We start from the raw sequence: 23,477 nt of genomic DNA, 5'->3' as shown, positions 1-23,477 counted from the left end.
GAGCTAAAAGAGAGAACTCTTCATTGGGATCTATCTCTCTAATTGTGTTAATCTCACTTCAATCTAGCAAGTCTATCTTCTATATAATTATTGTCCATTCATTCACTTTTTTAAGTTTATGTATTTATTTTGAGATACTGTGTGTGATCCAGGTAGGGCAGAGAGAGAGGGAGAAAGCGAGAATCCCAAGCAGGCTTCATGTTGTCAGCACAGAGCCCAATGCAGGGCTCAAACCCCACGAACCGCGAGATCATGACCAGAGCCAAAATCAAGAATTGGATGCTCAACTGAGTGAGCCACCCAGGTGCCTCATTCATTCACTTTTTAAATAAACTTACCTAGCATCTAGTCTGCATCAGGCACAGCCCCCAGGCTAGGGATATAGTAGTAAACAAAACAGACAAACACCTTGTCCTGATAAAATTGTATTTGACTAGAGGGGGCAGGCTGCAGGATGAAAGTAAATATATATAATATGTTGGATACTCTTAAGTGCTAAGAAGTAGAAATGAACACACAATACGAGGATGAGGGTTGAGATGACATTTTAGATAGGATGACCCAAGGAATGGGTAAAGAGAGAAAGACGGAGATGCTTAAGGCTGACACTGTGGCATTTGGTATGAGCACCTGGAAGAATAGAGTCCATTACCTGGAAGGAGTTGGGTTCAGAGTGGGTTCAAATATCAGGAAACAACAGATTTTGCACCCATTTGCCATTTTCAGTATGAGAGCCAAATGGGAATGTCAAGGAGATAATTGGACTCTTGGATGTAGAGGGGGAAGAGGTCTGGACTCAAGATACCAACTTGGGAAACAACCTCCAGATGCTGGTTGACATCATGCGTCTGGATGAGAGGCCCCAGCACGTGAACAGGTTGGAGAGCAGAGGGGCTGAGCCCTACAGAAGTCGGGGAAATGGAGAAATCCGCAAGGGAGCCTGGAAGCCCGGAGGAAACCTGGACAATGTGATTTCCTGAAAAATGAATAAAAGAAAACACCCGAAGGCAGAACATCATCTCTATCACATGCTCCTGAGGGACTCAGGCATGGCCACTGGATTTGCAACATGGAAACCAATGATGACTGAGGTAGATGGTGGTGTTAGGAAACTAAATGGTGACTGATGCAAGCCAAAATGGAAGAGAGAAATCGGCTTCTTAAGCATCAGGGCTTTCCCCCAAACCTTTCCTTATTGAGTGGATTGGCAATAAGAACTATTTTTTTTTTTAGCCAAAGAAATAGATGGGTTGTTTTCTTGAAAAAAAATATTTGAAAGACACAGGGACACTTGTTTAGCAAAGGTGTTACTTGAGCAGCTTGGCAGACACAGTCTCATTACCAGCAATACCAGTGGCAGAATTCCTTCAATAAGGATGTTCCAAAACAACACTCAAGTTAGCTTTCAATCCAAAAAGCTTGAGGCTTTTTTTTTTTCTTGAACACTGTAGGCTAGAGTATGATTACTAAAGAATCCTGGAAAGCTGGCATTTTCTTTTTGTAGGAATAATCTCCTAAAAGCTTTTTCTCATGTGCAAGTACCAAAATATCAAAGGCAACACCATTTTTCATTTCCATAAGCCCTTTATGGAAAATATTTCTTGACCTGGGAGCTACTCAAATTTGCACTCTGGAAAAATAAAATCTACATCAACCTCAAGTACTGCAGAGGAACAAAGCCAGAAGACAAATCTTAAAGTGGTAGATAGGGGGCTCAGTTATTAGCTTCTGTGCCAACAGAAACATATTCGTGGTTTTTTGTTTTTTTTTTTCTACCTGGAAAGTTGGAAGTACAAAGGGACTCTCTCATCTTGGCCACGTTAGACAATTAAAGGAATTATGTTGCAGTAGAAAGTATTACCGAAATCTCACTAATGATAGCTACCACTTGGCTTTCTAATAATAACTCACTCCCTTTTCAATGAATAAGAAGCACATGAGGGCATGCCAGCGTGCCCTGAAATCAATTTCTGACTACTGGAAAGGTTCTTTTGCATGAGAGGAAAGATAAAAACCTGAGCTTTGCAGTAGAATTTTAATACATTTAAGAAATCAGAGCTCTGATGCTGGGTAACTCTTGAAATGCCAACCAATGTTAGAAGTTCTGCATCAGTATGAAACAGGGTCCTCTATTCAATCATCATTTGAAATCCACATGGACAACACCTTTGTCATCCATCAGCTCGCCTGTGATCAAGGAGCCCCAGTTCAACGTGGAGTTTCTGAAGTCTAATATTTACCAAATGTGCAGTCTTGATCCCATGCAATCCCCTTTACAAGGTAGAAAGTGGGAGACCACTAGCTTCTTCCGAGTCCTGCACTGACTTGTGATTTCAACTAACGCGCATCTCCAAGTCCACACGGTTGCCATTTTTCTCGTTCCACAAAGCTGTATCCTGTTTGAGACCTCTTTCGGCAAAGTTAAATCAGTCTAACCTGGTGGCACTTGCCTTAATTTAGGGATAAGCATTTTTAAAAAAATTTTTAAGCCTTATTTATTTTTGGGGGGTAACCACCTTTTAAAGGCACTTAAGGAATATAATTAGACTGCGTCATTAACTAAAAGTGATCATGCTTGCAGCATTATTATTTAAAATATAAAATGATCTGAAATTTTAGTTACACTTACAGAAATTATGGAAATTTTAATATAGTCATAGACTATACAGATTTTCCCATTAAAATGGTAATTTGCTTACTTAAGGAAGGACAAACAAACAAAGTGAGTCATGAACTTACTTTTCACTCACTGTAGGGTTTCCAAATTTAACAAATTTATCCATGGGATATACTTACACTGAAAAGCCATTAGCTGTTTATCTTACAGTCAAATTTAACTAGGTGTTCTGTATTTTATGTGGCAACTTAGAACAGTACCACAAAAACAAAATTTGTGGACAGCATTTATGTGATTCCTTTCTGGAATGACAAAAGGAAAAATCTTCCTTTAAGATAGCACTATTGTTTTTAAAGCATGATACAGGGGCGCCTGGGTGGCTCGGTCGGTTGGGGGTCCGACTTCGGCTCAGGTCATGATCTCACAGTACATGGGTTCGAGCCCCAGGTCCGGCTCTGTGCTGACGGCTCAGAGCCTGGAGCCTGTTTCAGATTCTGTGTCTGCCGCTCCCCTGTGCACACTCTGTCTCTCTCTCTCTCACTCTCAAAAATACATAAAGATTAAAACAAACAAACAAACAAACAAAGAAATAAAACATGATACAAAACTGTTTCTAAGCTCAACGCAAAAGTAACAGTTAAGAAGAGTGATTACCAGATGTAGTCTTAGGGTCCATACATTACTGTCACCTGCGCACTGCTAGTCATGAAAACTCCCAGGTCCCCCCCCACACCTACTGAATCAGAGATTCTGATACACGTTCAAGTCTGAGATCCACCGACTAACAAACTGTTTTGCTTGCATTGATATCTCAGACCAACTGGAAAATACTTATATACGTAAGAACCTAAGTTTTTGTTGTTGATGGTTGTGCTCTTGTTTTCTGGTTTTTATTTCTTATTATAAATGCAGAGAAATGGATTCCTCTCTTACTTAAACAATGAGGAGACGGGTGTCGGGAGAGGGAAGGGAGAGTAAGTTGAAACATCTTGTTTTGTACAGCCCTTCATCCCAGGGCTGGCCTGAGATAGTTTCCTAAGCAGCAAGATTATTTATTGACCACAACTTTAAAGCTATTTAATCAAATCAGCTCCATTGTAAGGTCAGTTTTACAGATAGCAGGGCCACCTTATCTAAACATAGCTTTAGAATAGCTCTTAAGTAATAGCAGGTAATGAACATTTTGAAGCTGCTGGGTAAAATGCAAGATACAATCTTTTGCTTTTTGCATAGATGTCTGGATCCAAGGTGTAAATAAAGAAGTGTTGTAACAAAGAACTTCTAAAGCATTGGATGATCTGTGAACTACAGTCTTACCCGTAAGAACATTTTCACCTTGGGAAGGTTTCATTGGATAATACATTATTTTAATTGTGTACACAGGGAATTAAATATCCATGGGCTCAATATACATATTTCATGTATCCTAATGATATGAAATTAGAATTATATCACGTGATGACAAAAAGCTATCCCTGGCTGGGATCAATGATAGTTTATTTGTTTGTTTACTTTGAATTTTGGCATGGCCTAAAGTTTTTGACCAAATAAGTATATGTTTTATTTGTTTTTTAGCTAAAGGAATGAACGTAAATTAGCTTTGAAGTTATTAACTGCTTTGTCACTATTCTTTTTTGAGTTTTCTGTTCTTGCTTCTTTTTTTTTGTAATTTTTTTAATGTTTTTTATTTATTTCTAGGAGAGAGAGAGAGAGAGAGAGAGAGAGAGACAGCGTGAGCAGGAGAGGGTCAGAGAGAGAAGGAGTCACAGACTCCGAAACAGGCTCCAGGCTCTGAGCTGGCAGTCAGCACAGAGCCCGACGTGGGGCTCGAACCCACGAACCGCGAGATCATGACCTAAGCGAAAGTTGGAAGCTTAACCGACTAAGCCACCCAGGCGCCCCTGTTCTTGCTTCTGTATGTAGGAGATAACTACTGTTTATATATGATGTAATTGTCACCCTTTCCAATTTAACATTATATACTCATTCAGAGAGGTCTGATTAAATGTTTCATTAAATATTTATGATGTTAAAGGCATAATACAAATAAATACAGATGTATATAACTGTATTTATAATATAGATGTGTAAATATATATGTTATATAGATATTACATCTGTCAATGTTTACACAAGACTACAATCATGTAGATGAAGTTGTGGTTTTTCTATGCTAAGTGCATACGATGACCATAGAGAACTGCTCAGTAAATATACTGGCTGCCAACGCAGAAAGTCTCAAGAAAATGGGGTAAGAACTATGATGTCAGGGGGCTTCTGGGGAGCTCAGTTGGTGAAGCATCTGACTTTGGCTTAGGTCATGATCTTGTGGTTTGTGAGTTCGAGTCCCATGTCAGGCTCTGTGGTGACAGCTCAGAGCCTGGAACCTGCTTCCGATTCTGTGTCTCCCTCTCCCTCTGCCCCTCCCCTGCTTGTGTTCCATCTCTCTCCCAAAAATAGATATTAAAAAAAATTTTTTTTAAAGAACTATGATGTCAGAAAAGTTGCCTTACCTGATCCCGATGACAAGCAGAGAGATTATAACTGAAGAATGAGCGACTCACACGCATGAAGACTTCCTAAAACAAAGGATGGTAAAACATTACCCATCATGATTTCACTTAATAACCAATTTCCTACACAAAGTCTTAAACGAAAACTCAAAGGGCATAATATTGACCCTTGACAAGTAGGTAAGGACATGAATTAGAAAATAATCATTCCTCCCAGAATTTGTTCATCTCTCTGGGACAAATGCAGTCCTAACCCAATGCTGCAAATCCTATCTGGCCTGGTGTCCTTAAGAGTGTGACACACAGTGAAACTTGGTTAGTGGCACAGATGATCAAGAAGTTGACAATCGCTCATGGAGGCCTCGAATAAGCTAACCAGGTGCTCATGTATTTGCAGAAAGAGGTGCTCGGGTTAATCATAATGTGAAACTTGACAAATCTTCAAAAAATAGAATAGTTGCTACTGTGAGTAAACCTGTTAACTTCACTCAAAAGAAAAAAAGAGGAAGGAAGGAAGGAAGAAAGAAAGGAAGGAAGGAAGGACGAAAGGAAGGAAGGGTAGAAGGAAAAAAAGAAAAGAAAGGAAAAGAAAAAGAGAGAAAACAAAATATTCCTCTTTTGTTATACACTGACTTTAGCTTAAAGTAATGTGAACTGTAATAAACTGCATCTGTTAGAAAATACAATCCCCTAATTCTATCATTCCCCAAGGCAGAAACAGTTATGACAAATAATTATCTTTGTGCCACTCAAGCATGAAGAGCCCAATGCTGTTTTGAAAGCTTATTCCAGCTGTCTTCAAGGAGAGTCCTCCAAATTCCCTTAATTATGAATATGTTACTCTCTCTTCTAAAGCAGAGGAGAAAGTATTGTAGAAGGTCCAAGTCACATTTGTTTCCTACAACTCATTTCTTTGTGAAAAAGATTTCATCTGTTTGACAAATCCCAAATTCATTAATATTTTTTTAATGGCCCAACAGGTCAGGACATGATCTGTAGGTAACAACAAAGCAAAGGAACTTGCTTTATTTTGTCAAATGCTCCAGTATTTGTGAAAAATTATTAGACCTAAAAATGCTTCCATTGAACAAGTAAAATTACAGTAAAATCAGAGAAAAAAAATCATAAAAAAGGAACGATTCCAGCTATAGTCCTAATGTTTGATTTGTGTTTAAAAACTATTTCAGCTGAAATGTTCTGATGATGTAAATTGCTTTCTTGCTAAAGGGAACTGAAAAGCATACAATGCACTTATTTAATGATACGGAGTTTCTGTAGATTTTCCCATAGCCCAGTTTTTGTAACTTGTATTCACAGACTTCTGAGATAGTTTGATTAAAAATGCTCACATGACTAAATTCTTCTATTTTACATGGCTAAGTACATTCTGGATAGTAGCCGTTTTATTTTTGTTCAAGAGAAGATAGTTTGAATATGAAGGCTGAGCAGAACATTTAATCTTGAGTTGTAAAATGTGGCATGAAGTGCTATGAAATTAAGATGTAAAATCCTGCCAAAACAGGCTTTCAGAGAAATAAGAAGGAAAAATGTTCCACTGGACTGAGCTCCTGTCTTCTTAATGTTTATACGCCAGTGGATCACTCACGAGAGATGTGTGTCCAGGAGAGACGGCAACGTTTTGGATGAGAAGGAAGTCTGGCAGAGAAGACAGCGGACCCAAGTGTTCCCAGATGCCCAGTTCTCTGGACCAAACCAAATTCACACTCCTGAGAACTCGGGTTCCATTCAGTGCACCGAACACGCCTTCAAACTGGCACTCCAAGCAGGCGAAAGTCCCAGGCATGATAAAGATTGCGAAGAAGAGGTAAAGGATCTTGGATTTCGAAGCCCCATAAGAATTATGTGTGTGTAGGAAAAGGGGGAGAAGAGAAACCAGAGAAAGTCACTTGGGGACTTGGTATGGGTGACGATAAGAGCCATTGCAAGGAATTTGTGTTGACTTCCTTTGATGGTCACTGAGGAGGGCCAGAAGTGATCTCAGTGGCATGGAGAGAGTTTGTCAACCAGGGCGAGAAGCTGGAAGAAGAAGAAGGGTGTGCGAGACAGTGGAGTGCTTTAGGGCAAAGATCAGTGTTGTCTGATGCACCTAAAAGTCACACGCTCCAAACTTCTCCCATTTTCACCCCTCGCTATAAGGAGCTTACACAATGACAGTGTGGGTATCTGGTGAGAAGCCAACCGCAATTTATGCATGTAGGGAGATGTCTTTACAAGTCATATGTAGAATTCTAACTGGAACCCATTTTTCCCATGAGAAGGCTGAAGATCAAGTGATTAAATCTGATTCCTGTCTGAAAACATTTCCCACACTCCTGTGCTGCCCCTTGAGGTATTATTAGCAGCCTGTGTGATCAAACCCATACTTCTCAAGTGTAAGAGTCACCTGGAGATCTTGTTAAAATGTGCTCAGCCTGTGGCCGGGACTGAGATTCTGGATTTCAACATGTTCGCAGATATTGACGATGTTGATAGTCCTCAGACCACACGTTGAGTGATGAGTGAAGTAGCAGAAGACTTGCTTTTTGCATCATGCATCACAGGGAACGTGGTTGCAAGTTGGACAGAAGTAGATTCACAACGCATAAAAGTAGGATCTTCATTAAAAATGGTAAGGATAAGAATAGTGCCTCACATTTATTTAGCGCATATAGTGTGCAAAGACCTTTTAGAACATTATCTCACTTGCCACTCTCCAAATTACCAATGTCTTCAACCACTATCACCTAACGTGTGTGTACAAAACTGAGATCATTTATATATTTACTTTGCTTAAAATTGTATATTCAGGATGACACCTAGCAATGACTAAAATTTTCAAAGTGACGACTACCTATGTTGAAAAATTTTGGTTTCTTTTGGATTAAACATAAAGTAAGTAGAATTGCATTGACATTTTCCATGTTACCTTAAAAGCAGAACTCCAACAACAACAAAAAAGATGTGAATTCCAAACCTTTTGCCTATGTCTATCCATCAGGGTGTATGGATTTTTCCATAGGCATATGTCTCAGTGGGGAACCATTGGCTGCAATAATAGAAATTGCCATTTAAGAGTTTTTCACCCTCAGAGCATTTACATCAGTTATTTCCATACGGAGTTTTCTAAGAGTTGTGTCGAATACAGAGTATAGAAGAAGAGAATAGGGAGTTTTCTTTATAATTGTACACCAGATTTATCTTCTGTAAGATGGGTCAAGAAATATGTTGTAAGAGTCTGACTGACCAACAAGAAAATTCAACATACATTACATTTAAAAAAAATTAATGTTTATTTATTATTGAGACACAGAGAAAGACAGAGCACAAACATGGAAGGGGCAGAGAGAGAGGGAGACACAGAATCCAAAGGAGGCTCCAGGCTCTGAGCTGCCAACCCAGGGCCCAATGCGGGGCTCGAACTCACAAACTGCATGATCATGACCTGAGCCGAAGTCCGCATTTAACCGACTAAGCCACCCAGGTGCCCCCGTTACATTTTCCTTTTTGAAAGTCAAGTCTACCTAAGGAATAAGGAAGCTTGAAGAAGCCACAACATTTCAAGCCCTTTTTGCAAAAGTAAGCATGATAAATCCCTATCTTTAGCTACTTCCACTGAGTCCATGAAATTCAGACAGCTTGGGGTGGGAAAGAAAAATGGAGCATCAGCCATACAGTCTCTGCCAGGTGAGAACATTTCTCTGGTCCTGGAGGACCCTTCCAGCCAGGGGTGGGATCGTGGTGATGAGAGTTTTCCAACTAGTCCAACTTTCATCTGCTTCCTTTCTTCTCGGATCATAGTAAACAGGATTCCAGAGCATCGATACTCACTTTTGGTTATTTAAAACACCATAAATGAACACTTGGAACTTTTCCTTCCCTGATCAGGTCAATTCTAATTCCACTACAGATTCAGTGGAAAGTATAAAAATGGGGCAAGAAACATACTCAGCAAAATTGGAAGACACAGGTACCGGGTAGATGGATCGATCTCTCTGTTGTAAATGTGTCCGCCGAGAGGTCCCCCCTTACCAGGTTCATAATCTGACTGAAGGACCCTTTCAGTTTCTCCTGATTTTCTAAGCTCTTTGGTTCTTGGGTGTCTTCCTCAAATACTGTTGAGCCAACTCTTTGTCTATGTGGGCATGTTCCAAAGTTGAAATGCATTTTATTTTAAAAAAAAATCTTGGTCAAAATTTAGAAGGTACTGGGATGTCATTTGTGTATTTGTGTAAATACATGAAAGAGAAATCTTTATTCTGGAACTTCTTGTTTGTGCAAAATGTGTCCAAGGCAGGTAGATAAACTGCTACCTTCCTGGCTTGTACTTGAAGAGGCTGTTGATGCCATGTGCTTGTCTGGGGACATAGTTCCATGCCTTCTGACACTCCCAGAGTCCCAAAGAATAGCAAAACATCCAGTTTAAATCTTATGTGACTAATTTTTTAATGCAGACAGAGGACTTTGAAAATCACTAAGATGTTAACAATGTGGGTGTGTCAGCACGCCAGGGAACGTGGGAAGAGCTCACAACTGAGATCCTGTGAGTTGTTGCTTTGTGTCTTCCCCAAATCTAAAGGCGACTTCTGGGAGAGCATCGTTTTCTCATTTCTGCTGGAGAGTATGGCCATCGGGCCTGTGATGCACAGTCAGTTATAAGGAGAGAGCAGACCACACATAAAGCTCCCCCATTTCACTCCTGATGCTTATAAACTGGGAAAAAGAAAGGGAACCAGAAAGTATGAAAGGTCCACCTCCACTGTCCAGTGAATGGTCACACAGGCTAAAGTGAATAATAAGCAGTCAAAAGGACCAATACAGCCCTTTTTGTAAGGATTTCGAATGTTTCATAGATACATTGGCCCATGTGTTATACGCTGTAATCTTTCTAGTTTCTGAGCTTCAGATCCCCCACTTCCAGTATGTGTAAGCACAGTATTGTCACACCTTAGGGGCTCCTGGCTCAGTCACTGAAGCCACCAACTCCTGATTTCTGCTCAGGTCATGATCTCACGGTTCGCGGGGATCGGGCCCCACGTTGGGCTCCGGGCTGACAGTGTGGAGCCATGTTGGGACTCTCTCTCTATCCCCTCCTGCTCAGTCTCTCTCTATCAAAATAAGTAAATAAACTTAAAGAGAAAAGAAAATTAAAGTTATGACCTATCCCCTGCCCCCCAAGAAAAAGGTTAAGAAGTAACCGAGGTAGCAATTTATCAAGAACAGATGAATGAAGGAGCGCCATCGGGGGGCTCAGTCAGAAGATCATGTGACTCTTGATTTTCTGGTCATGGGTTCAAGCCCCACATTGGATGTTAATAAATAAATATTTTAGAAAAAGAGCAGAAGAATGAAAATCTTCAATAGGGATTACGCAGGGCATGGATAGTACACAGGACATAAATAATTCTGTTCCAAAAAAGCTATTTGGAAAACAAAGCAGATGTTTCCATAGGTTGTTTGTACTCATGAGGGAACCCCGAGGAGTCCCCTGGGTCAGAGCTCTCTGAGTACTAGACTACTAGGCAATGTCACCAGCACGGGAGAGAGGCGCGCTCACCTTTCAGACCTGGCGCTGCAGGGCCAGGAGCTGACCGGGCGGTCCCCAGGCGCAGCGCCAGGCAGGGACAGCAGCAGGGAGGCTGGGCCGAGGGGCCAGGCGGTGGGGGGCGGGGAGCGCATCTCGGCTGCCACCACGGCTCAGTTTTACCCCCACAGAGTTACTCTTCCTCCGTTCCCCCTCCTCGTCATCCTCTCTACACAGCGAATCCCTGGGGACGCTGTCCTGTGCCCTCAGACCTCTAGTAACCTGACCCCCCCTAAGCTCAACGCTCCACTAAAACCACCCAGGACCACTTCCTTGTTGGAGTCCACCGGCTCTGTTCAAGGCCCGCTGCTTTGCTCTTCCTTCTGGGTTTTCAGCACTGGCCACCTGCGCACGAGTCCCCTAAACCTGCCTCCCAGCTTGGCCTGTGCCTTCCAGTCTCCTCCGTTCGCCCTCTTCCCCATGTTTGCCCATTAAATGTTGGGTTTCCTTAGCTCTCTGGCCTCTGCTTCCATGCCTGCACCCAGCCTGGGCCTGCCCTGAACCCGCCTGATGGCCCCCAGTGCAAAGCCCCGCTCTCCTCCTGCACCAGCAAATCCAACTTGGGGTCGCCACTTCCTGAAGGACAGCCCCCACCCTGAAGCTCACCTTCTTCCTAGTAATAGTCTCTATAAAATGGAAAACCAGGACAAAATACTATCCAATAAATAGTAGTTGTTATGGACATTACTTTTCAAATCAGTAATTTGTTACATCGTATATTTTGTCATTTTAAACATCTCTTCCATGTTTTATTAAAGGCAAACAAATATGTTCCCAAACTGAATCAGCTTAGCCTTCCAATGATCCTAACTTGGAGAAAAATGAGATAAATTAAATCTAGCTTTGTCACCTGGGCCTGACAGTATCTATGCAGTGTTTCTTCTGTTCTCCTTGACCCCTAAATTCCGGTGCCCGGTCCTCAGCACCTCCTTCTAGTACAGGCATAGATACCTCCATAAAACTGCAATTAGTTATGTATCTATTGACACAAATGTTAATTGTGTTGATGGAAACTCTATTCTTGCAGACTTAGTCTGTCTCTCTCGGTGAAATACTGGATCCTCAAGAACAGAGAGGTCATTTTCTGACACCATGAAACTTCTGATAGTCATAGTACAGTCCTTTGTGTGGAAGGGCCTATTGCTGCCTGACTGGCTGGTTTGGAGGACAAGGTAGGATCCCCAAAGCTGTTGGAGGACTGTGGCCAAGTATGAGTTGATGTTCAGCTCCTGATGAAATGAGAGCCCTCTGGATTCTACTCTGGACCAATAAAGTTCCATGCCTTCCTCAGAGCGATGTTTCTGGCCATTTGTTTGCAACTTTTGCCTTTTACTTTGCAGGATTATTCACACACACACACACGCACACACACACACAAGCTCTATTTTTAAGAATTTACCCTTTTCTTATTTCCAAGAGCATGTTAAGTTACAAAGAGGTGTGCAACATAACAAAATAAAATAGTAATGTAGGTATTGAAAATCTAAGAGCGACATGAAAGGTTGAAAAGCAAAATGGGATCTGGAGTGAAGTCAGCTTGCAAAACGTCCCCCTAAATCTCCTGCACCTGTCTGGGGCTGAACCACAAACCGGGACTCAGGGGTCCTAGCGTCACATGGATGGGAGTAACCGACCCGATGCAGGAATCACCATGCTCTGAACTTACCAACGAAGCAAGATCCCAGCCCTTTCTGTCATTAAAAGCAGAAGAAGTTTCTCCTGTGTGGGTTCCACGTGATGAACATAGTTCTATCAGTAACAATGATCTTAGGGACAACATCCTTGACATCCTTCCAAGACTGACCTTCATTAACTCATGTGAGAAATGCACTAGCACGTCCCTGTAAAGGTGATGGTCTAAAGAAAAACAGCATCCATGTTTATCGTCTCCCGTTTTCCCGGAATACGATGGTCGGTCATGCACCTCTTTGACAATGTGCATCACACTGTATGCTGTATGAATGAGAGACATCTGCCTCGTGGAAATAAATGCAACAGAATTCTATTTTGCGCATGCTGCATTCCTGCATTCCCCTTTTCTGCTACAATGAAGAACAGAATGCGAAGGCAAACCTATAGCATGTGGAACATGTAATTCAATTGCATGTATTTTCTGCAAGCAAAATATCCCTCATTCATAACATCAAAAAAGTAATCTTGAGGGCACTCTATCTCAATTTCGCTTTTCCCCAAAAACATCTTATCCATCAATAGATTTGATTTTGAAAACATGTTCCATTGAAAACGATTGCATTGATTTTTTTTTCCTTTAACATACAAAGATATTTATAACAGATACTATCAAATTGACCTCACGCTTGCCTTCCTGGATTCACGGCGGTACAATCATACAGGAATTCAAGGAGCAGATTCTAAATTAATTGGCAATTTGAACTTTGAATGATCATTGCTTTGTGCCTGTTTGGGAAACATGATTGCTGGATTTAGAGACGGATCAAGACAAACTGCTCTGCTCTGACAAACCATTCTTCTGAGAAAATTGAACTGTTCTTTTTCCAACGGGGTAATGATACCTAATCCATCGAGATGTAAAAACTCTATAAAAAGGCCTCTTTACGGAGCACTCGGTCAGCTGGTTAAAGAAAGTGAGCAGTGTTCTTAATGGGAGATAAACTGGTGCCCCGTGGGGTTTTATCTGTCATACTAATCTCAAAAAGCATCTCGTATAAAACTGGAGTTAAAAAGGCCGACAAGGCGAGCTGCGCCACTCGGTCCGTGAGTACCCAGAGCCCAGCTCCTGAGCCCTGCACATGTGAAATGTTTAAAATATCTGCAAGAAAGCTTTTCCCTCCACATTAGTCTAGGCATACTCAGTGAACCCGATGTGAGATAATCCAAAACAATTCAGGTTCAACAAAGGTTGGGAAAATATTGTAGTAGACATAAAGCTTTGATGGAGAGCTTCTTTGATCTAAAGATTATAAAATACACAGTTTCTAATCTGACAAATTTTGAGCGGCAAAAGCACAGTTTCTAAACATTCCTCTTTTGTCATAACAGTTTAATCCCTTAAGAATGTGATTTAAACCACTGGGGAGCAAAGGTTACCGTGAGATTTGTATGGAAGAGGAAAACTACCTCAGACACCTTGATGGAAGTATGTGAGGGTCACTAAATTATATAACAATTGGCCCAGCCGGGTCACCTTCAGTTCAGGGCACACCAAATGCTCCTTTCTTTTCTTGCAATTAGGTAAAAGATGAAACAAGTCTCTTCTCTCCTCTCCCTCCCTCTCTCCCTCCCTCCCCTCTCTCTGGTTTTACCTTTATTTCCACCTTTCCACTTTTTTTTTTTTTTAGTTGAAGATTAAATTTCCTTGGTGGCACAAACCAAATATCTGTAGGTTCCTCAACAGCTACAACAACATTCTTTATAACATGCTACCGACATGCAATCATGTGCTTTCCGTATATATAGGTCCCACCAAAAATGCATAGATAGTATTTTAACTGGTAATACCAAGTGTTAAGCACAGGAATGGCCATCAATTGAGATAAAAGGAATACAGGTGCTTTCTGTGTGGCACTAAATGAAATTTAAAGCACCCAGGGTTGGGGGCACCTGGGTGGCTCAGTCGGTTGAGTGTCTGACTTCGGCTCAGGTCATGATCTCGCAGTCCATGAGATCGAGCCCCGTTTCGGGCTCTGCGTTGATGACTCGGAGCCTGGAGCCTGCTTCAGATTCTGTGTCTCCATCTCTCTCTGCCCCTACCCTGCTCACACTCTGTCTCTCTCTCAAAAACAAATAAAAGATTTAAAAATTTTTTTTAAAAATACAGTAAAATACTCAGGGTGACCAAATGTGCTTCCTAGTTACCTCTGAAGGATGAACATTTGTGTCTCCAAGAACATGAGGACAAAAGCATGTTAACCACAATGACTCCTACCTTTCTGACATTACTGAGAGATAGAGAGAGAGAGAGAGAGAGAGCGAGCGAGCTGCGGTCTAAGTATTCTAGATATGTGACTGCCTGTCCATTGATCTTTAGGAACTTGGGTATAATTGATGCATCCCACGTGTTAAGCATCCTTCTTTGGGATTTGAATAGAAATAGATTATCAACGATGTGCTTGGTTGGGCAGCAGAAACATTGGAGACATGGTGTTTGGTATTTATTTAAATGAAAGATGTGTGTTGCACCTTTACTCCACTGATCACTTTTCTGCTTCAAGAAGGGGGGGAGAGAAGGCTGGCTTGAGCAGAGACATTTAGAGCTTCATTCAGTATATGCTGCCTCCCAGCCCCCCAACTCCAGATGGTTTGGAAAGCCTAGAAAACATGCATTCTATTTCTCCCAGAAGTGCAGAGTTAGGAGGAATCTTGCAAAACTCATCTGCTCCAAGTAGCCAGATTTATGTATGTAAATGTCTGTATGCTTCGAGAAACAGACATTCTTTTCTTAAATATTTTATAAGCAAATTAACCCGTAACCCGAGCTTTGCCAGATGACTAATTTGACATCTATTTTTCAGGCATCGGTACCAGAAGACAGAGATGCACAAAACTGAACCTGAGGTCTCTGCGCATCAGGTTCTTGTCAGCACAGAGATGACAAATGGCCTTGACATGATGTGTAAATACAACAGGCTTCCTCCCTCAGGGTCCAAGCCCTTCATCAGGTTGATGCAGAGATGTTGATGGAAATCCAGGAAGAATCCTGTACTAACTCCCACCCCCACAGTGAATGAGGACACTGAGTTGCTCTCTGAGAGGAGCCCCTAGCACAGGCTACGAAGGGCCTGAACCTTGCAGGGGAGAAGATCCGACCACTGGGGCATGCAGCCTGACCCCAGCAGAGCTCCTGTCCAGCACTGCTTGGCCGGCCATTCACCCAGCATTCCCTAAATGCCCTGGGCCTCTCACCAAAGCATATTCTCTGCCCACACAGAGCTTCCGGGCCCTTCCCTGCCACCTAAATACCAGCTCTAGGTCTGATGGGCTGGACCAGCTCTTGCCAAAGGCCTGGACTTCTCCATGGGCCACTTGGATTTGCAATTCTGATTAGAGTTGAGAAGAGTAAGAACAAATGCTAATATGGAATCGGAGAAACTTAACAGATAGACATGGCGGAAGGGAAGGGAAAAGAAGATAAAAACAGAGAAGAGGCCAAACCAGAAGAGACTCTTAAATACAGAGGACAAACTGACAGTTGATGGGGGTGGGGGGGAGGGCAAAATGGATGATGGGCATTAAGGGGAGCCCTTGGAATGAGCCCTGGATGGTGTATGTATGAGATGAATCACTGGGTTCTACTCCTGAAGCCAAGACTACACTGCATGTTAATTAACTTGAAAATAAATAAGTAAATAAATAAACAAGAAAAAATTTAAAAGATTAAAATAAAAAGAGTCACAAGTGCTATTCTTTTTTTGCACCTGTGGTGGAAGGGGCATAAAATTAGCAGGTCACTCTTTGAACCCAATGTTGCATTTGTATAAGAAGAAACGGTAATTGCCCTGAATGGTCCTTTCCCATCAAAGGCTCCCATCCATAAATGGTTTCCTACCTTTGTCTTGTTTGTTGTGCCATCTTTGACTTCCTTCTACTTAAAAAAAATTAAAGCATAGATTTTTTTCAAATGCCCAGGACTGACCTCTTAGTGTGTCAGAGGACTCAGCTAACACACCGAGCAGATGACCAGCTATTATTGTCAGAACTCATGGAGGAGAGTAGAGGACTCGAAAGGGCAAGTGTCGTGTCTCTATTTAAAAACGGATGAACAATGACCCTGGAACTTCAGGCGTCAGCTTATTTTCCTTACCTGGGCAAACCGGAACAAATCATCCAAAAATCAATTTGCAAGCACCGAGAACAGCACATAGTGCTAGATAATAATTCACAGGCCTTCGTAAGGCAAAAGCTTGTCAAAGTTTTATAATTTCTTCCTACGATAGTGATAGCCTGGTAAATTAGAGGGCAGAAATGGCATCGTATTTCTTCCCTAATAAAGTGTATTGTCTCTTATAATGTTCCCATATAATCTGAGTACATATGAACTAAGGCTGGAGGTCATAATAAAGTTACATGGGAACAGACATAATTGGGGTGTTTCATTGAAATATTAATCAATGAAGAGTTCCGTTTCAATGTTACAGCTTAATAAAGTGGGGTTTTGTAAGAGGCCCAGTCGGGATCCAGTCCTATTTAATATTTTCAATTTTACCACATACAAAATAGACTGTACACTTGTTAAGCGAACCGGTGATAGTTTAAGAGGTATAATGATCACCTTTAGCCACAAAGTTAGAGTTCAAAATAACACTGAAATAATAAACAGAGTGTGATTTAGCAGCAAAAGGAAAGATACGGGATACTTTCCTTGCGGAACAACGAGGAATCTTTTAAAAAAGGATCATCAAGGAATGTTCAAGTACGAGTTGAAAACCAAAAGAAAGATTTAGGGTTTCAACCCGATAGTTGTTCAAGCTCCACAAAAAATCATCGTAGAAACAGAAATTTAGAAATATAAAAGCATTTTTTAGCTGATCAAATTCATGATTTTACAGTTAAGTGTAACTGGTTTTTACAAATTTTTTCAAAGTTTATGTATTTATTTTGAGAGAGAGAGAGAGAGAGAGAAAGCATGATCAGGGGAGGGCAGAGAGAGGGAGGGAGAAAGAGAATCCCAACTAGGCTCTGCACTGTCAGCGCACAGCCCGACTCAGGGCTTGAACTCATGAACTGTGAGGTCATAACCTGAGCTGAAATCCAGAGTTGTATGCTTAACCCACTGAGCCACCTGGTGCCCCTGGATATAACTGTTTTAAGAAGGGGCTTCCAACAAAATTATGCAGGGTTCAGTAGACTAGCATCTGATCTGCTTGAAATGTAGCATCAAACTGTAAGCCCCTTATGGGTGGGATATGACTCGGACTCATCCAGAAAACCTTACCAGGGACCGTGGGCTGTTTTCCTCAACAGGCCCCTGGTGAGTGTCAGGGTCACACTCAGACCCCCTTGCTTAGCGCATATAAATATAAGCCTCAGTGCTACAATGCTAGTCCAAAGCTGCTCCCCATCCTTAACTAGACAGATGGATATTGGAATTGAGAGCAACAATTTAGAAACATCTAGAACATTTTGACAGAGTTACACCTGTTGAATCCAGGAACACAAAAATTGAGGCTTACGTTTTGCATAGCTTTTCTTTTCATCTTTCCTAGATCCCATTTTCTTTTTGTAGTTTAAAATGTATGGTTTTGCGAAGAGTTGGGAATTTTAAAACCCGGCTTCCCACCACAGATAGTTTGAAAAAAATTGATGGAGAGCGCATGGAAAAACAAAAAAAAAAGTTAACTCTGTCATTATATGAATATTATTTTGGTAGATTTAAGACCACTTCCAGAAAACAGATTGCAATTTGTGAAAAAAAATATCAAAAAGTTTCAGAGTTACAAATGTGGTTCCAAAGTCAGAAATAAGACCCGTGCAGTCTCCATCTATGTACATAAAATGATCTCTAAATATTTCTGTTTTGTGACCTCATCTTTCTAGCATTTCAGGGTCATGTTTAAGTATCTTTTTCTCTTCCACAACACTTAAAGCAAGCATGTTTATCTTAGTATCAATGGCCATGCTAATAATGTTTTTCAACTTCTTCATTGGAATGGATTATTTATTACACTAGCTAACAGTTCTGGCCCTGCCACTATTTATGTCTAGAGTCAGTGCAGAATCAGTTGCTAGGTGCTATCCATGATCAAAAGCCTAAAATCCACACCGATTATCTATCTGTTTCCCCTTATCTCTGTTTCTATCACTCCCCAAAGAGCACAGTGGAGCCATCCTTCACACCTGATTTATCTGTCGAGGAGACACTTTCCATCAAAACTCACATCTCGTAATGTCACTTTACAGCGAGACGTAAATGGAAGGTCTTTCAAATGTAAAGATAACAAGAAGGACTATATGAAAAAAACCCACAACTTAATAGCCTGATGGGCAAAAGTTTACCTCATCTTTTCCGTCTACCATTTTCATAACACTCCTTCCTTTGAGAGTCTCAGGGAATGACAATAGTGAGTTCCCTTAAAAATTATACTGGTGTCGGGGTGCCTGGGTGACTTAGTCGGTTAAGCGTCCGACTTTCGCTTAGGTCATGATCTCGAGGTTTGTGGGTTCAAGCCCCGCATCAGGCTCTGTGCTGACTGCCAGCTCAGAGCCTGGAGCCTGTTTCGGAGTCTGTGTCTCCCTCTCTCTCTGACCCTCCCCTGCTCGTGCTGTCTCTCTCTCTCTCTCCTAGAAATAAATAAAAATATTAAAAAAAAATTATACTGGTGTCGCTAAATGAAATATACACATATCAACCTAAATGAACCACTTGGTAGGTTCCCCTTGGATGCTGCCCTATAGGCGCTCACCAGTAGGACCCCGTTTGTAACTCTTTTTTAGAGACTCTGTCGATGTGGGTGACTCTTCCTATTAGGACCACTCGAGTCTCTCAGAGACCACCCAAGGAGGAATCATGGAGACCATCTGAAGAACGGAACACTCCCTCATCAAGAAGGCAGGACCTCAAAGGCTCAAGACCAGAAGATATACCCAAACCCTGTAGTCCAGCATTCAAGGATGTCGCCACAGTAGGGCTGTGGCATCCAGGCCTCCCCCTCCGGTCCACCCACATGCCTCAAGTTCACTGTGCCCTGCAACCAACTGGAGTGCCCTCCTCTCTTAAACCTCCCTCCACCGGATCACACCCACCTGTTCAGGATCACCAGCCTCATGTCTTCTATGAAGCCAGGCCCCCTCTATGTGCCCCTATAACATCCTGCTTACATGGTCCTTTCCCTCCAAGGTTCCACACAGGCAGCTCCTTCACAGCCTAGACCATAGTCCCTTGTCTTGTCTTCTTGGTGCCTGGCCCACACTGATGAGGGCACATGCCTTCATCCTTCCTGAGCACGGCCTCCTTCCACCCTGGGCCTGGATGCATCAGACGGAAGGTCAGCTGGGAACGAACTACACACTCCGTGTCCCGTGTCCTTGTCATTCCTTCCTACTCCCCAGAATGTGGGTGTCACTGCTCATTAGTTCTCTCCTGCCGACCGTCACTCGGCAATTCTCCGTGCTTCTGCTGTCGTGGCATCCTGTCACAGAGGCTGCTCTGGAACTTTCTTCCCCGCATTTTCTGCCTCGCGCTGGCTCTACCTGGAAACTATGCTCCTCCCGGCCCTCTTCAAAGTGTATGCGGAAAGCCCAGTAGCAAGGAATCAAGAAAGGATATACATCTTTCCTGTAATATCGCCTGCTTCCTCTTCCTCCGTTCCACATCCTTTCTGGTTCGGTTACCACCACCCACAGCCAGAGGCTGCAGTGTCTCCCCACCCAGAACTGCCCTTCTCCATCATACCCATCACCTGACCAGCCGCCGCCTGGCCTTCCAGTCTTCCCTCCCCCGTGCCCACTTCATCTGCTAAGCCTCCACCCTCCTTATTGTCTTATTTTCACCTCGTGGATCGGACCCTCTCAGCACCCCCTCCTTCTCCTCATGGTTTGCTCCGTCAGGGCGACCCCCTGAACTAAGTTCTCATCAGAACCCTTAGTTTCTCTCAGCCCCACGTCTACCCATGCACAACTCCAGCGAAATCCCAGCCCTTGCTCATCTCTGGAATCTTGAAGAGCCTAGAGCCAAGTGATCCATGTTTTGAGAAACGAAAGGAAGAGGTAAGAGAGTCCCACCAAAATCTGATGTCCACCAAGGTGTGCGAGCTGCCTGCTGGGCAGGGCGTGGACACCACAGAGCACGCAACTACTTCCCATTGGCCGTCCGGTGTCTTTGCTGGACCTCTAGTGCCTCAGGAGTAAAACAAGGAGGTTAAAATAGATTAATCCTGTTTAATAATCCTTTCTCTCTCTCTCCTTTTTCCAATAAAACATTTTTAAATGAAATCTTCTTAAGGAATCCTCAATATAGGGGCACCTGAATGGCTCAATGGGTTGAGTGTCTAACTCTTGATTTTAGCTCAGGTCATGATCTCACATTTTGTGGGTTCAAACCCCGCGTTGGGCTCTGTGCTGACAGTGCAGAGCCTGCTTGGGATTCTCTCTCTCTCTCTCTCTCTCTCTCTCCTCCTCCACCCCCTCAAGATGAATAAAGTTTAAAAGAAAAGAAATCCTCAATATAAAAAATAGATGAAGGGAATAAAAAAAGAGACCCTCAGGAAGTATTCATTTTAATTGTTTGGCAAAAAATAAATGTTTAATTTTCATAGGCCCAGAAATATCTTCTTCAGGCCAGGGCGATACACAGCTCATTTTGAGAACTTCTATGCCATTTCTTTGGGCTACAAGATTTATTATAAAATGAAAAAGGCAAACTGCATAAGAGTATATTTAGTATAACTTCATTTATACATATGTATGTTCTAGAATAAACATAGAATATTTGGGAAAGTCGAATATAGAAATTAACATTGATTTCCTCCCAAGACCAGGAAAAGTATTTGAGGAAGGAATGGCATTTTTAAAAAAACCAAATTGAATTATTTATAAATATAATTTATATTTATATATATAATTTTACATTTAAAATTTTATATATTTACAAAAATTTTATATTAAATTTATATATATAATCATTTTACATTAAAAAAAAAGAAATCTCCAGACTTAAAGTTTCCTGAGGTACCTCTCACCTTCTCAGCTCTAAGGTTCTGTGATTTTGTTTCATGTGAATCAGCCTCCCCTCTTCTCCAGTATTTGCAAATATTAAGAATTACCCATGAACAGGGCTGCTCCACAAATGGACAGAGTTGTCTCTAGAAAGGAATTCTCCATCAGAAGCTTATGGGACAAATTGTGTCACCTCAAAAAGACACACTGGAGTCCTATCCTCCAGTAGCTCGGAATGTGATGTGATTTGGAAATAAGCTCCCTGCAGATGTAATTAGTTAGGTTAACAGGAAGTGTTACTGCTGGATTAGGGTGGGTCCCTAATCCATTATGACTGGTGTCCTTATAAGAAGAGGAGAGAGACCAGAGAGAAGCATCCATTTGAAGACCCAGAGGTACCGGAGATGGCCACGTGGGGGCCAAGAAGAGACGGAAGTGATGTGGCAACTGGCTGTGGAGCGCCAAGGAGATGCCACCACCAGAGGCTGGGAAGACACGGGGAAGGACTCTACTCAGAGCCCTCAGAAGGAACCAACCCAGAGGCGCCGGGATGGCTCAGTCGGTTAAGCAGTCAACTTTGGCTCAGGTCATGATATCATGATTCATAAGTTCAAGCCCCACGTCAGGCTCTGCGCTGACAGCTCAGAGCCTGGAACCTGCTTCAGATTCTGTGTCTCCCTCTCTCTCTGACCCTCCCCTGCTCATGTTCTGCATCTCTGTTTCTCTCTCTCTCTCTCAAAAATAAATAAACATTTAAAAAATTTTTTAAAGAAGGAGCTGGCTCCACCAACACCCGATTCAGACCTCCAGCCTCCAGAACAGTAAAAAGACAAATCCCTGTTGCTTTAACCCCTCCCAGCGTGTGGTGCCCTGTCACAGTGACCCAAGAGAGAGAACGCACAAGCCTCCCCTCTCAGTAAGGCAGATCTTTCCATCATTCCATCTTTACTATTTCCCACGTGGTCACCCACCCTGTCCACATGCTGAACAGTTATCAAACCCTATAAAGAAGACGCAGTAAGTGGCATTTTTGTATTCAGTGGTCCTTGGATTCAAATTCAGGAAGAAGAGTTCAACTCAAGAGTCTAATCATTTTATGTCTGGTTTTGAATTGTGTGATGTATGATAATATAACAACTGGAATATAGTAATATTCCCACAAATGGAATGGGAGTCATCACATTGCTTTATTTGAGGTCCAACTGAATCTATAGTACATTATTGATTATATTTCCCCTCAACTGCCAGTAAAGACATGGAATTGAACTATGATTATTTTACATCAATAAACCATCAATTTGGAAAGAGCCGTCAAATTTACATACTTAACAGGGATCTGGGGTTAATCGTCACGAGAGAAAATGCATTAGATTAATTTTAGTTTTAAAATGTCATCCATATAATTCTTAGGCAACATTCTTTTTCCACTATAATAAATTTCTAAGATTGGGCTATATTCTATTCCAATTAGTCACTGAGAATAAAATCACACACTTCAGATGTAAGAGGAAATGGCAAGGGTAACTTCACGTGCAATAGAAACACCCACACAGTTGACCTAGAAACATCCTAAAGTTGTTACAATAGCTGTCTTTGAACTTAGCCCAAAAAAAACCCTCATAATTTCCTGTCCAAAAAAAAAAAAATCTCAACTTGGCCTCTGGAACCTATAATTAGCCAGTTTTCAGATTTAATATTTTTCTATTTTGTTTGAAGCTTCCCTTTCTAGAAAAATTACAATCGCCTGATGAGAAGTGTTTGATGTGACATGGCCTTTGACCCAAACAAAGGTATTCACGATGTATTTAACGTGCTCCTTCTGTATACCAAATATTTTAGTCTTCATGGTTCAAGATACAAAAGCAAAAAATGAATGATGCCTTATTTTATTAAAGTTTACCTGTTAATAACTCATCAATCACACAAATAGAAGAATAAGCATATCCGTAAATCCAAAAATAAATAAAAGTTGAGTCCTGCCCTGGCCCATGGACTCATTCTGAGCTCCCTTTGGGTGTTCATACCAGAAGTCTACTCTTCCTCTGAAACCATTAAGAGGTGAGGTGTCAGTTAAACATCCCTCACTCTTAATATCTGGTGGAGTTTCAACCCTGCCTTACGTGGATGAGTGTGC

Source organism: Crocuta crocuta, unplaced genomic scaffold, assembly GCF_008692635.1.
Source record: "Crocuta crocuta isolate KB4526 unplaced genomic scaffold, BGI_CrCroc_1.0 scaffold31, whole genome shotgun sequence".
Taxonomy (NCBI): domain Eukaryota; kingdom Metazoa; phylum Chordata; class Mammalia; order Carnivora; family Hyaenidae; genus Crocuta; species Crocuta crocuta.
Note: the sequence above shows the minus strand (reverse complement) of the source record.